Source organism: Ceratotherium simum, chromosome 26 (assembly GCF_057802395.1).
Source record: "Ceratotherium simum simum isolate JZ-2026a chromosome 26, ASM5780239v1, whole genome shotgun sequence".
NCBI lineage: Eukaryota > Metazoa > Chordata > Mammalia > Perissodactyla > Rhinocerotidae > Ceratotherium > Ceratotherium simum.
In genome coordinates, this window is record NC_141925.1 from 4,903,150 (window position 1) to 4,916,299 (window position 13,150).

The window sequence follows — 13,150 nt, forward strand, 5'->3', positions numbered from 1 at the left end:
TTTTCTATTGTTTTTGGTCTCTATTTCATTTATTTCTGCTCTGATTTTTATTATTTCCCTTCTTCTACTGATTTTGGGCTTTGTTTGTTCTTCTTTTTCCAGTTCCTTTAGGTGCATTGTTAGATTGTTTATTTGAGATTTTTCTTGTTTGTTGAGATAGGCCTGTATTGCTATAAACTTCCCTCTTAGAACCGCTTTTGCTGTATCTCATAAATTCTGGCATGACGTATTTTCATTTTCATTTGTCTCCAGGTATTTTTTGATTTCTTCTTTGATTTCTTCGTTGACCCAGTCGTTCTTCAGTAGCATTTTGTTTAATCTCCATGTATTTGTGGCTTTTCTGATTTTTTTCCTATAGTTGATTTCTAGTTTCATACTGTTGTGGTCAGAAAAGATGCTTGGTATTATTTCAATCTTCTTAAATTTATGGAGACTTGTTTTGCGGCCTAATATGTGATCAATCCTGGAGAATGTTCCATGTGCATTTGAAAAGAACGAACGTGTATTCTTCGGTTTTTGGATGGAATGCTCTGTATATATCTACTAGGTCCATCTGTTCTAGTGTGTCGTTTAAGGCCAATGTTTCCTTATTGATCTTCTGTTTGGATGATCTATCCATTGGTGTAAGTGGAGTGTTAAAGTCCCCTACTATTATTGTGTTACTGTCTATTTCTGTTTTTATGTCTGTTAATAATTGCTTTATATATTTAGGTGCACCTACATTGGGTGCGTAGATATTTACAAGTGTTATATCCTCTTGTTGGATTGTTCCCTTGATCATTATGTAATGCCCTTCTTTGTCTCTTTTTACAGTTTTTGTTTTAAAGTCTATTTTGTCTGATATGAGTACTGCTACCCCAGCTTTCTTTTCATTGCCATTTGCGTGGAGTATCTTTTTCCATCCCTTCACTTTCAGTTTGTGAGTGTCTTTAGGTCTGAAGTGTGTCTCTTGTATGCAGCATATATATGGGTCTTGTTTTTATCCAGTCAGCCACCCTATGCCTTTTAATTGGAGCATTTAGTCCATTGACGTTTAAAGTAGCTATTGATAAGTATGTACTTACTGCCATTTTTTAACTTTTTTTTTTTTTTCCCTCAGTGTTTTAGTAGTCCTTCTCTGTTCCTTACTTCTTCTATACAGAATTGATGGTCACTTTAGTTTGACCTCTGTCTGAAACCTGTACTCTTTAACTACCCTCCTCCCTCCTTTTATGTTTTTGATATCATATCTAACCTCTTTTTTGTGCATTTGTGTCCATTACGTTCTAATCGTGGAAATAGATAATTTTTCCTATTTGTGGTCTTCTCTTTCCCCTTAAATCAGTCCCTTTAACATTTCTTGTAACACTGGTTTCTTGGTGACAAACTCCTTTAATTTTTGCTTATCTGGGAAAATTTTGATCTCTCCTTCCATTTTGAACGATAACCTTGCTGGGTAGAGTATTCTTGGCTGTAAGTTTTTTCCTTTTAGCACTTTAAATATATCGTGCCATTCTCTTCTAGCCTGTAAGGTTTCTGCTGAGAAGTCAGCTGATAGCCTTATGGGGTTTCCTTTGTATGTAACTTGACATTCTCTTGCGGCTTTTAGGATTCTCTCTTTATCTTTAATTCTGGACATTTTGATTATGATGTGTCTTGGTGTGGGCCTCTTTGGGTTTATCTTGTTTGGGGCTCTCTGTGCCTCCTGTACCTGGATGTCTGTTTCCTTCCTTAGGTTAGGGAAGTTTTCATCTATTATTTCTTGAAAAAGATTCTCTGCCCCCTTGTCTCGCTCTTCTCCTTCCGGGACACCTATAACACGGATGTTAGTGCACTTGATGTTGTCCCAGAGGTCCCTTAGACTGTCCTCACTCTTTTGAATTCTTTTCTCTTTTACCTGTTCACCTTGGGTAATTTCTTCTAGTCTTTCTTCCAGCTCACAGATCCGTTCTTCTGTATCCTCTACTCTGCTTTTGAGTCCCTCTAATGAATTTTTCATTTCCAGTATTGTATTCTTCATTTCTGATTGGTTCTTTTTTATATCTTCCATTTCTTTGTTGACATTCTCACTGAGTTCGTCTATTCTTCTCCCCAGATCAGTGAGCATCCTTAACACTCTTAGTTTGAACTCTCTGTCGGGTAGATTACTCATTTCTGTTTCACTTAGTTCCTTTTCTGGGGTTTTGTCCTGTTCCCTTACTTGGAATGTATTCTTTTGCCTCCTCATTTTGCCTCTTTCCCTGTGCTTGTGTCTACGTATTAGGTAGGTCAGCTACGTCTCCTGCTCTTGGATAGGTGACCTTATGTAAGTGATGCCTTAGGAGGCTTCCAGTATGCTTCCCTCAGTTCTCAATGTTCCAGGGGTGGCCCCTATGTGGGCTACGTGTGTCCTTCTATTGTGGCCTGTTAGCTCTCCCTATAGGCGCCCAGGGAGGCTGAGTTATGCTCCTGGCCAGCTGTTGTAATGCTCAGCTACTTGTAGTTGTTGTGGGCCCTTCAGTCTCTTTATCAGGTGTGGGGAGCCCCAGCACCGTTGGCTGTAAGTTCTAATACCACATTTGTGTTGCAGTATTTCTTTTAAGTGAGTAGGCCCCCAGCGTGGCAGGTTGTTAGGCTCAGGGCCTTAGAATTGCTGTAAACCTCTAGCCTATAGGTCTCTTGTCAGCTCTCTGAGGATTGCAGCTGGGTGGGGCTGGCCTCAGGCACAGGAGCACCCAATTGTTTCAGGCTTTGGGAGGTGGGGCAAACCTCCTATGTGGGTCTTTGAGAAACACAAGTCTTCTGCAGCTGACAAGCCCTGTTTCCCACAGGTCCACACACACAGTCAACACAGTCCTGCCCCGTGTGAGCGCCCCGACCTCCCCAAGCGGTCCCAGTCTCTCCAAGGCGGGAGCCCCACACACTCCGCCACCGCCCCACACTCTCCACCCGCTCCTTGTGCACACCCTGCCCCGCTCAAGTCAGCTCAGTTGCCAGGCTGCAGAGAATCCAGTCACCAATCTATGCAGGCCCACACGTTGCCTGAGGGCTTGTTGTTGGGTGGGGCCAGTGTCTAGGGTGGGCTGCCTGCCCTGGCTGAGCTGGATTAAATCGGTGCTCTAGCGGGTGGAGCAGACCCTGGGCTAGCAGGTCTCAGGGAGAACTCCAATGGCGTCTGTGTCAGCACGCTCACACCAGGCCACAACAATGGCCGCCGCCAATGTCCCAGTCCCTGGAGAGGTCTCACCCCTCACCGAGATGCACTCAGGGCCTATTAGGTGAGTCTCTTGTCACCGAAGCACTGTGCACCTTTCTTTCTGGTGATTTTAGGATGCTTTCTGGAACGGGTGAGTTTGTGCGCGGGCCCTTTAAGAGCCAGTTTTAGTTTCTTTGTGAACCGGGTTTTCTGGGGGTGCTACTCAATGCTTTAGTAGCAGCAAAGTCAGATATTATGCCACTGGTGTTGATTGTGCTGGGTCCACAAAATGCCCACAGCGGGGGCGCTCCCGGCTCAGGGCCCCGCGCCTCCAGGGAGGCTGTGTACCTGTGCGCTGCTCCCCGCGGCCGTGAAGCTGGCGGCTTGTGAAGGCGGCGTTTTTCCTCTCCGGAAGGGAGTCTCTGCCTCTTCTACCCCAGTTAGGATTGTCCGTTGTTGCAGGAGTTCCTCTTATCCAGTTTTCAGTTCTGTCTCAGGGGTAATTTTTCCACGAGTAGTTGTAAATTGGCTGTGTCCACGGGAGGAGGTGAGTTCAGAGTCTGCCTACGCCGCCATCTTGACCTCTATCAATTTTTTGAATACAAAGGCAGTGTTTATAAATTTTTTCCTAGTTGTTATTTAGCTTTTCCACACCTAAACCTCTCAGTGAAACTCCTGATCCAGAAAGATCTGCTTTGTGTATTCTGTGGTTACACTTGGGCTATGGGGTTGAGAAGTCTGGCTCTAGTGGACATTGTCCCTGGGGAGAGAATCATCTCCGAGCAAGACAGTCATTCACATCTTAGTCTAAACAAGCACAGGCGTTAGAGAAGCTGCAGTTAGCAGACAGCACAGAGGGCTGGGAGTCAGGAGTCAGGAGGCCGCGGCCTGGACTCTGCTGCTTGCTTTCTGTGGGGCCTTCGGTGAATAACTTCCCCTTTGTGAGTTCTAGCCACCAAATCTGAAGAACAAGCTGGACCAGATGAGTGGTTTATAAACTGTGTTCTGGAGGCCTTGGGGGTCTCAGGGGAGAAGACCCGGCTCTACGTTTTCCCCTCTGACCACCCAGCTCTGTTCAGCCAGGGCCCTCCTTCTTATCTGCTTTATAATTGAGGGTTCTGAGTAGGATTTCTGAGCTTCTGTCATAAAACCTCTGTCCGGGGTCATCTTTCCTGTCCCTGCCGGCCAGAGGACGCTCCTTTCTCTTTGCCGTGTCCCTCGAGAATGAGCACTTGCATCGCTGTAGGAGGGAGAAGTCACCACGGGGCAGGTGCGCTTGTTTGCCGAGAACCTGGGGGCCTGGGGGTGGCCTCGCCGTGGGCGGTTGAGGGCACCGGGGTGGGGTGGGGGGGGCACGGCAACCAGCTGTGACAGGAAGCCAGTGACTGGCCACACGCTTCCCAGTTTTGAGAGGGTTAGGGACAATGATTTATTCTGAGCGTGCCCCAGATTGTCGTCATCCTTCCCGTCCTTGGCAGAGGCTCTGATGAGACCGTCCCCCGCCCTGGCTCCACTTCTTGGCTGCGCCACTTCCCAAGTCGGACGTGCTGGGAGCTTGGCTGCCTCTCACATCCAGTTCCCTTCCAGTGGGAAAACGATGGGAACAACCTAAATGCCTGCCGGGGGGGGGGTGCTTCCACACGCGCTGGGGCATCCGTCCAAAGGAGGGATGCGCAGAGCTGTTGAAAAGGATGAGGGATACGTCTGTGAAACAGGTATTAAACTTTCCCCATGGCTCGGTTCAGCTGTAAAGCAGGTTGCAAAACCCAGGCCCAGTGAGATCATCTTCGCGGTAACAGTGCGTTTGCGTGCTGCCTCTGCGGGAAAGCGCATAGCAGAGGGTCTGGAAGTCCTCACAGCGAGCTGCTAATAGGGCTTACCCCTGCGGAGGGAAGTGGGAGCGACAGGAATCGCTAATACCCAGTGTGTGCTGGGCTCTGAGCTAAGTACTTCTCATGCATTGTCACATTCAGTCCTTGAACAGATCTTTGAGAAGCAGACGAGGAAACTGAGTCACAGAGAGGTTAAGTAAGTTGTCCAGGGACACACAGCTGCTAAGGAGTGTAGCTGGGATTCCAACCCAGGCAGGCTGGGCCCAGAGTCTCTGCTTTGAACCCTTTATGGCTTCTCTGATGAAAAGGATGTTTGCGTTGGACTATAGGCACTTGTGTATAATTTGAATAGTTTATGCTGAGGATGCACACACGCATTATTTATATAATTTAAAAAGCAGGAAAAATTAGAGGGACAGAGTGTGCTTTGTGATGTCACTGTGCTGTGCCCTTGGAGTGGCTAACGTGAGGAGGGCATTGCCTGGTGCTTGAGGTCTGTGTTCTTCTATCAAACAAAAGGGGAAAGCATGGCTTGAGCTTCAAAAGTATCCCTGGGAGAGGCAGCACAGGCCAGAGTCAGTCATTCACACCGTAGTGTGAAATAGGTAAGCCATGGAGAGGCTCTCTGGGAGAGGCAGCACAGGCCAGAGTCAGTCATTCACACCGTAGTGTGAAATAGGTAAGCCATGGAGAGGCTCTCTGGGAGAGGCGGCACAGGCCAGAGTCAGTCATTCACACTGTAGTGTGAAATAGGTAAGCCATGGAGAGGTGCAGGGTGCTGAAGGGAGTGGTGGCTGAGCAACAAGAAGAGCTGGACTGGAGTTGTGGCTCTTCCCCTTCGACAGCTGGTCTTCGTCCGTGTTGAGAGAGACTTCCTGAAAGTCGAGGCAGACCCGAACCCCTTGGGGGTGTTGGTGTTGACAAGATTCCTCTGTGAGACTTTGCCACTTCCGTGCATTTTATGAGTCAGTCTCAATTTTCCTCTGGTGAATCTCTCTGTGGGCTACAAACAGCGATGCCGAGGCAGACAGTTAATATTTGTTTAGTGTTTATGTGGGGGCGAGGCACCGTCCTTCGCATGTCGCTTCCCAGCCTCTGATGTGCGCGTGGATCACCTGGGGATGTGGCTAAAACGCAGATGCGGACTCCGCTGGCCTGGGGCGGGGCCCGAGGTTCTGCATCTCTAGCAAGCTCGCAGGTGAGGCTGATGCTGCCGGTCCGTGGACCACCCTGTGAACAGCGAGAGTGAAGAGGTCAAGACGTAGACTGCTGGGGCAGGAAGCCACTCCCCCCCCAGCAGCGACATCTTAGCCCTGTTACTTCTTCGTGCAGTGATAAATATTGAATCAAATAATGTACATACAGGCACTCGGCACAATGCCTGGTGCATAGCGAGAGCTTGCTGAAGGGTAGCGATTATCATCATTAATATCTCATCAAAACCTTCAACAACCAAATAATGATGTCCCCTAATTTGACAAATGAGGGAACTGGGCCTCGGAGAGGTTAAATGCCTCCCCCCCCCCCCGCCCCGGCTCATGCAACGAGAAAGCAGCCTGGCTAACTCCACAGCAGGGTTCTCATCTTGGCACCACTGACAATTGGGGCCGATGGTTCTTTGTGGTGGGGGCTGTCCTGTGCCCCCAGGAGGTTTAGCAACATCCCTGGGCTCTACGCCCGTCTCCCCCAGTTGGGACAGCCAAAAATATCTCCAGACATTGCCAAGTGCCCCTGAGATGGCAAAATTATGCCTGTTGAGAAGACCTGCTCTGGACTGTGTCCCTCCAAAGGTTCCGGCTGTCTTCCAAGGCGTCTTGGAGATGCGACATTGTTTTTCAGGCCATTTAAGAGTTAACAGAAACTCAAGTGGTATTCGGTATTTGAGAGAATCGTCTCTAATGCAGTGACTGAAGGAGTCATGTCTTTTTTTTTCAATGCTTGAATAGTTCCAATTCAGCTGTTATTCAACCATTATTCAGCTCTTTGAAAAATTTTGGGTCTGATATTATATATTACTGCGTGTTTGAGTTTGGTGCTGTGAAATCATTCCATTTTCGTCTTTTTTAAAAAAGAGACGTTGCCAACACCATCTTTAAGTATGCTTTTATTTGCCTTCTGGTATCTACATATAACAGAGCTTCTGGAAAGTGGAATTTATGATTTGCAATCTGTGGCCATTTCTATAGCGTTCTGATTTGCAAACAGGAGTCACCTCCTGGTCTGTCTTTTTCTTGCGTGCTTCCTTATGTTTGACTAATTTGGGGTTCTCATAGATGCGCCTGTAAAAAGTCGCCTTATTTGTCACTGAAGCTGCTCTGACAGCAGAAATTGTGCTGACCTGATTTATTAATTATTTGTAAAACCTGTGTTCCGATTCAGTTGGCAAGGCTTTGGGTGTCTTTTTATGTTTAAGGCAATTAAAGAGCAAACATCAGATAATTTATTGAGTGCTTACGATGTGTCACTGTGGTTTATTTCTCTGAATCCTCCAAACATTTCTTGGAGGTATTTTATGCCCATTTTATGGGTTGGAAAAACCAAATCTTAAGTCTCTATTTAAAATCACACCGAGAGTAAGAGGTAGGGGTGGGATTTGAGGCCCAAGACCGCCGGGTTCACGCCCTGTCCTTGCTTGCTGGGCTGCATTAGCGCTCAGGAATGGCCTGGAATTAATGCCTCTCTGCCCCCACGCTGTAGAGCAACCAGCCCCTCTGTCTGCTGGATGCCGCGGTTTCCCGATGCAGCGCAGCCCGTTATCTGGATGTTCCATCTGCCTAATTTCACACTCCAACTGCTGAGAAATAGCTGGGTTTCCAAAGCCATGGAGACACGGCCAGCAAGTCTTCATTCATTCTTAGGGAAGCGCAGGATTGCAAGCCAACCTCGAGGGCCTGGCGGAATCTGCAATCCACGAACGTATAAGTGATGCCAGGCTGTGTGGACGCGAATCTTTCTCAAGCGGGCCCAGAAGCTGGGAGGTGGCTTGGGGAGGTGGGAAGTTGGTGGCTTGGGGGTAAAAGTGAACTGTGTTCATTCACTGGGGATGTGGGTCTGCCAGGAGGGAGAGATGGAGGAAAAGGTGCTCGGGCTGAAAGGTGATGGCCAGGCTGCCTCTCTTGCCTGACCTCGGCTGGGTCTCCTCTAGCCTCGGGCAGCAGAACGCCAGTACAGAAGCTTCCAGCCCGTTAGGCCTGGTCAGCAAGTATCGATTAAGCACCAACTGTGTGTACAATGTGAAAAACATCAAGAGAATATCAAAGACATAGAACAGATGGGCACTGTGATTATTTGGAGCAAGTTTCTTAAACTTTCTGAGCCTCACTTTCTCCATCTGTGAAATGGGTATAAAACTGCATACTACGTCCCCAGGATCAGCTCAAGAAAACATTTTGGAACTTCCAAACTGAATTTCATTGCAACACATGTTTGCAGGATATTTAAGACTGTGAGTTAGGCCCTTGGAAGATGAGTTAGACATGGCTCGTCTTGGAGTACCTCAATCAAGGTCTAGAGATCGTGTTAGTCAGGGCTTCTGGGGTTACGAGTGACAGAATTCTAACTGTCTTTAGTTGAAAAGGAATTTGTTGGTTCATGTAATTGAGAAGTCTAAGAATAGGACTGCTTCAGGTAAGGCTTGATCCAGAGGCTTGACCAATGTCATTAGGACTCAGGTTTGTTCTCTCTTTCTCTTTTTTCCTGTTCTCCACTCTCCTCTGTGCTGGGGTGGTCTAGGAATGTCAGGCTTTTAGTGTCTCCGCTCTCAGTCCTACAGAAAGTGAGTGCATGTGTCCAGGCCAATCCATCAGGGGTCTTGGGACTCAGTCTCATTGGCTTTGATTGGGTCATATGCTCACCCCTAAGCAATCCCTGTAGCCAGGGGTGGTGTATTGCTCTGACTGGCCACACAGGGGTCACAGGCTCATTCCAGGGGTTAGGGTGGAGTCAGTCCACCCCCTACAAGGACAAGAGTTGGGAAGGACAGTCAGGGCTTGTGCCAGAAGAAGGAAGGGTCTCTGTTCACTACAATGGGTACAACAGGCAATAAAATCTGGCAAATGCCAACCAACAGAGGTTCTTCCAAAGCTGAAAGGGAGTATAAAGTCAGTAGCTCCATCTTGGGAGGAGGTATTCAGAGAGGGCTTCCAGAAATGGTGACTTTTAAGCTGGGTTTTGAAGGATGAGTATGAGTTTACCAGGAAGAGAAAGGGGAGGTCAGGCAGAGGGACCATCAAGGAAGGGCAGCCTGAGAGCCTAGAATCAGACTGAATTTGAATGTGACCTAAAGGTGATGAGGAGGCATTCTGAGCAGCAGAGGGACCTGATGAAAATGAGGTTTTATGACAGACTGGGGAGAAGAGGAGTCACAGGGAATAGCTTCAGGGGGTTTCCAGGGATTGGGGTTTGGGCCCCCACATAAAAGGCGTGGATTAGAGACTGCGGGGCCAGCTGCTCACCAGCTGTGTGACCTTGGGCAAGCTACTTAATCTCTGGGCGCCTTGATCTCGTCCTCTGTAGATGTACACTCATCACACCTACCCCGGCTCGTGGGGCGGCTCTGAGGGTGAAGTGGATTAACGCGTGTAAAGCTCTGAGAACAGCGCCTGGCCCATAACGTGGCCCTTGGGACTGTTTGTCAAGTTAGAACAAACCCACATTACTGCAATCTTTCCAAATTTGAGGAAAACCAGTTTCCTAGGGTATACAGGTGTTTCCATGAAAGAAGGATAGAGCAGTCAATGTGTTTTGATAAATGCCGGGTTCTACATTAATAATAATTATTATAGCAGACGTGTGTTAAGTGCTGATTTACCATGTGCTAGGCACTCTGCTTTACATGTTTTTTTCCTCTAATTTAATTCTCACAACTACCCTGCAGGGCTACACCATAGAAACTGGCAAGGGCAGAGTTAAAAGCGAAGCATGCCTCACTCTGGATACTGAACTGTAACTCCTGATGCTACACTGATTGCTGGTCTGCAGGCCTTCTCAGAGCCTTTATATTTACATGTGCACTGAAAGGTTCCAATGTCCAAGTGGAGTGAATATACAGTGTTTCCCAAGCATATTGAATCAACCCCCTCAACCCCACCCCCTAGTGCATCTTATGGGATATGAAAACCAGCCTCTGAGCAGAGAGTGCTTCAACAACAACGACAATTGTTATGAGAAGGTTTTCATCGATAAAGTGACACGGAGGAAGAGTCATTCAGAGAACATTCCCCCAAAGAGCCACACGGCTTGTTTCCCCTTAAATTTCCTGGATCAGCTGCCTAATGGGCTGCCAGTGTCCTTTATAAGCTAAAGTGACATGGACGTGACAGAATTTGCTGGAAGGGTCTTCACCACTCCATCCCATTGTCTGTGTAGTTGCAGCTTCTCTCTGCGTTTTGGCTCCTCTGCTCAGGGAAGAGCGGTGAGCACCGTCCCATTTAATGAGCTGTCTGTTAGGGCCACCCTTGACCCCGCACTCGACAGCGACCTGGTCTGTTTTCCGTGAATCCGCCAATCAGGGCCACTGGGAGACTGGCAGATGGTGAGCGGCTGATATGATGCCTGATTGATTGGCCTCGTCCTCCGCGGGGGAGACGAGTCGGGGCAGGAGTGTGGATGGATCCGCGTCAGAGTAAAAATGCTGAACCGTATTTTTGCACATCTAAACCACAGATGCAGAGAAGGGAGGAAGTGAAGCCTCTTTTGAGCTTCTGCCAACAGTCCACGTTGCCTACGGGAGGGACTGTGTTTGCCAAGATGAAATAATTTATAGATTCCATTTTGAACTTTGAAAGTCTGCAACTTTTCTGGGGGGAGGAAGTAAAACGTTGTTTACTTTATCTAGGTTTATTAATAATCACCAACTAAGAAGTCAAAGTGAACAAGAAGAAAATTAAATAGGAACTAATATGAGCGGCTGTGACGTGGAAGGTGTAGAGACGGGAGTTAGGTTCCGGAAGCCTGAGAGGGGCTGGGCGCATCTTCCTCCTTCCCTGAAGGACCTGGGGTGGGGGGCGGGGGTGGGGAAGGGTCCTGAGAGCATTTGCATCACGAGGGCTCGAGGGAACGGAACGGGAAAATAGGCTCAGACACTTAACCTGCCCCCCTCACTGCTCAGCCACCCAGCTGGCCTTTCCTAGCGCCCCCAACACGTAAGCCAAACTCTTCTGTTTTACACAGCTGACATTTTCTACCCTCCCCCCAAGTTACCTCTCCTGCCCTCCCCACTCTGCCCATTCGGCTGTTGACCCACTGGCTGTCTCATCGTTTCCCCCCACCGGACCCTTGTGTAATTCTCGCCTTTGACCATGACGTCCTGCTGTCTGGAGGGCTCTCTCACCCTCACCGCTGCTGACTCCACATCCTCTCCAGCCCACCTGTCAGACTCCTAGAAAGCAAGCACCACCTTGTGTTGCAACTTATGCTTGAACTGCCTCCCCACGAGGCCCCAAACTCTTGAGGCCCCAGGACGGTGGAGGGTTTCTGCTTGCACTCAGCAGGCTCTTCATACACGCGTGTTGAGGGATAAATGAATAAATTAATGCTTTCATCCTGAAAACCTGTGAAGAAATTCATTTTGCTGTGAGTAACGGAGCCCATCCCCACCCCCTACAGAGATTTAAACACACAAACTTTCGTTCTATCACATATAAATAGGTCCAAAGCAGGCCCTCTAGGTTGGTATGGTGACTCCATAAAGTCATCATAGACTCAGGCTTCCTTCATCTATCCATTCTGTTATGCATATGAGGTGTTTTTGTCCTGGCCCAGTGTGGCTGCTGCAGCTCCAGCCATCACATCTGATTTTAGACAGTAGAATTTTGAGAAGGTGCTATGAAGGGAGTGCCCCCTCCTTTTAAGGAGACTTTCTGCAAATTGCATAAACACTTGTTTATATCTCATTGTCTGATACATAATATCTTGGCCACAGCTAGCTGCAAGGGAGGCTGAAGTTCTCTTAGAGGGGTAGGGGAGTAGATGTCTGGTGAGGTAGACAGAATAATGGCCCTGATGATCTCTACATCCTACTGTCTGCAACCCATGGAGATGCTATGTTACATGCCAAAGGGGCACTGAGATTGCTGAAGCAATTAAGGTTGCTAATTGCCTGAGTTTAAGATAAGCAGATTATCCTGGATTATCTGAGGGGCCCAGTGTAATCATAAGGGTCTTTGAATATGGAAGAGGGTGGCAGGAGGATCAGAGTCAGAGTGAAGGGCTCTACCAGCCATGGCTGGCTTTGAAGACGGGGGAAGGGGCCACAAGCCCAAAATGCAGGCGGCTTTCAAGAGCTGGAAAAGGTTAAGAAAATGGGTTCTCACCTAGAGCCGCCAGAAAGGAACCAGCCCTGCCAACACCCTGATTTTAGCCCCGTGAGAACCACTGCAGACTTCTGAGCCCTAGAAATGTAAGATAATACATCATGTTTTAAGCCTCGAAGTTTGTGTTGGTTTGTCACAGCAGCGAGAGGAAGGCGCACCTGTGTGGCAGCGAGTGGTCTGCTGCAGGCTTCTTTCCAGAATCCACCTCAGAGGAAGTAACACCTCACTTAGTTTGGACAGAGGCGGGTGGGGGCGTCTTTTTAGTGGGAAACTTACAAAAAACGGTGTTCTATGCCAGAGGCCAGAAAGCTTTTTCTGTAGAAGGCCAGACAGTAAACACCTGAGGCTTTGTGGGCCAGCATGCAGAGTCGAGGGTGCTGTGCAGGTGCTCACACAGCCGTTGACACGCGGCCATTTGAGTGTGTGGGAGCCGTTTGTAGCTGGTGGGCTGTACAGAAACAGGCAGTGGGCTGCATTTGGCCCGTGGGCTGTAGCCCACGGACCCCTGATCTGTCTTATCACCATGCGGAGGGTTTCTTTTTATTTTTTAATAAGAAAGGTAAGACACACTTTCTGTGAAAGTTTCAGAGAATGAAATATAAAAGAGGAAAAAAGTGGAATCCTCTTTCGCGCTCTCCTTCCTGGGATTTTGTCTGTGTCACAGGGCTGCTCAGCCTTGGCACCGTCGGCCTTGTGGCTGGATCTTTCTCTGTGGCGGGGCCCTCCCGGGCATCCTGGGACGTTTAGCAGCACCTGTGGTCTCTGCCCACTAGAGGCCAGTAGCACCCGCCTCCCAAGGGTGTGACAACCCCAAGTGTCTTCCACACCACCGGTGTCTCCTGGGAGAACCA

General features: G+C 48.4%; 1 long non-coding RNA gene across 1 annotated transcript in view; it reads left to right on the forward strand.

Annotated features, from left to right (window-relative positions):
* Window positions 1-2,971: 2,971 nt before the first annotated feature.
* LOC147913555 (uncharacterized) overlaps window positions 2,972-13,150 on the forward strand; it is a 384,803-nt gene continuing 374,624 nt past the window's right edge. The window contains exon 1 of the long non-coding RNA XR_015556435.1: window positions 2,972-3,236. This is a non-coding gene — a long non-coding RNA (uncharacterized LOC147913555). The remainder of the gene's footprint in view (window positions 3,237-13,150) is intronic.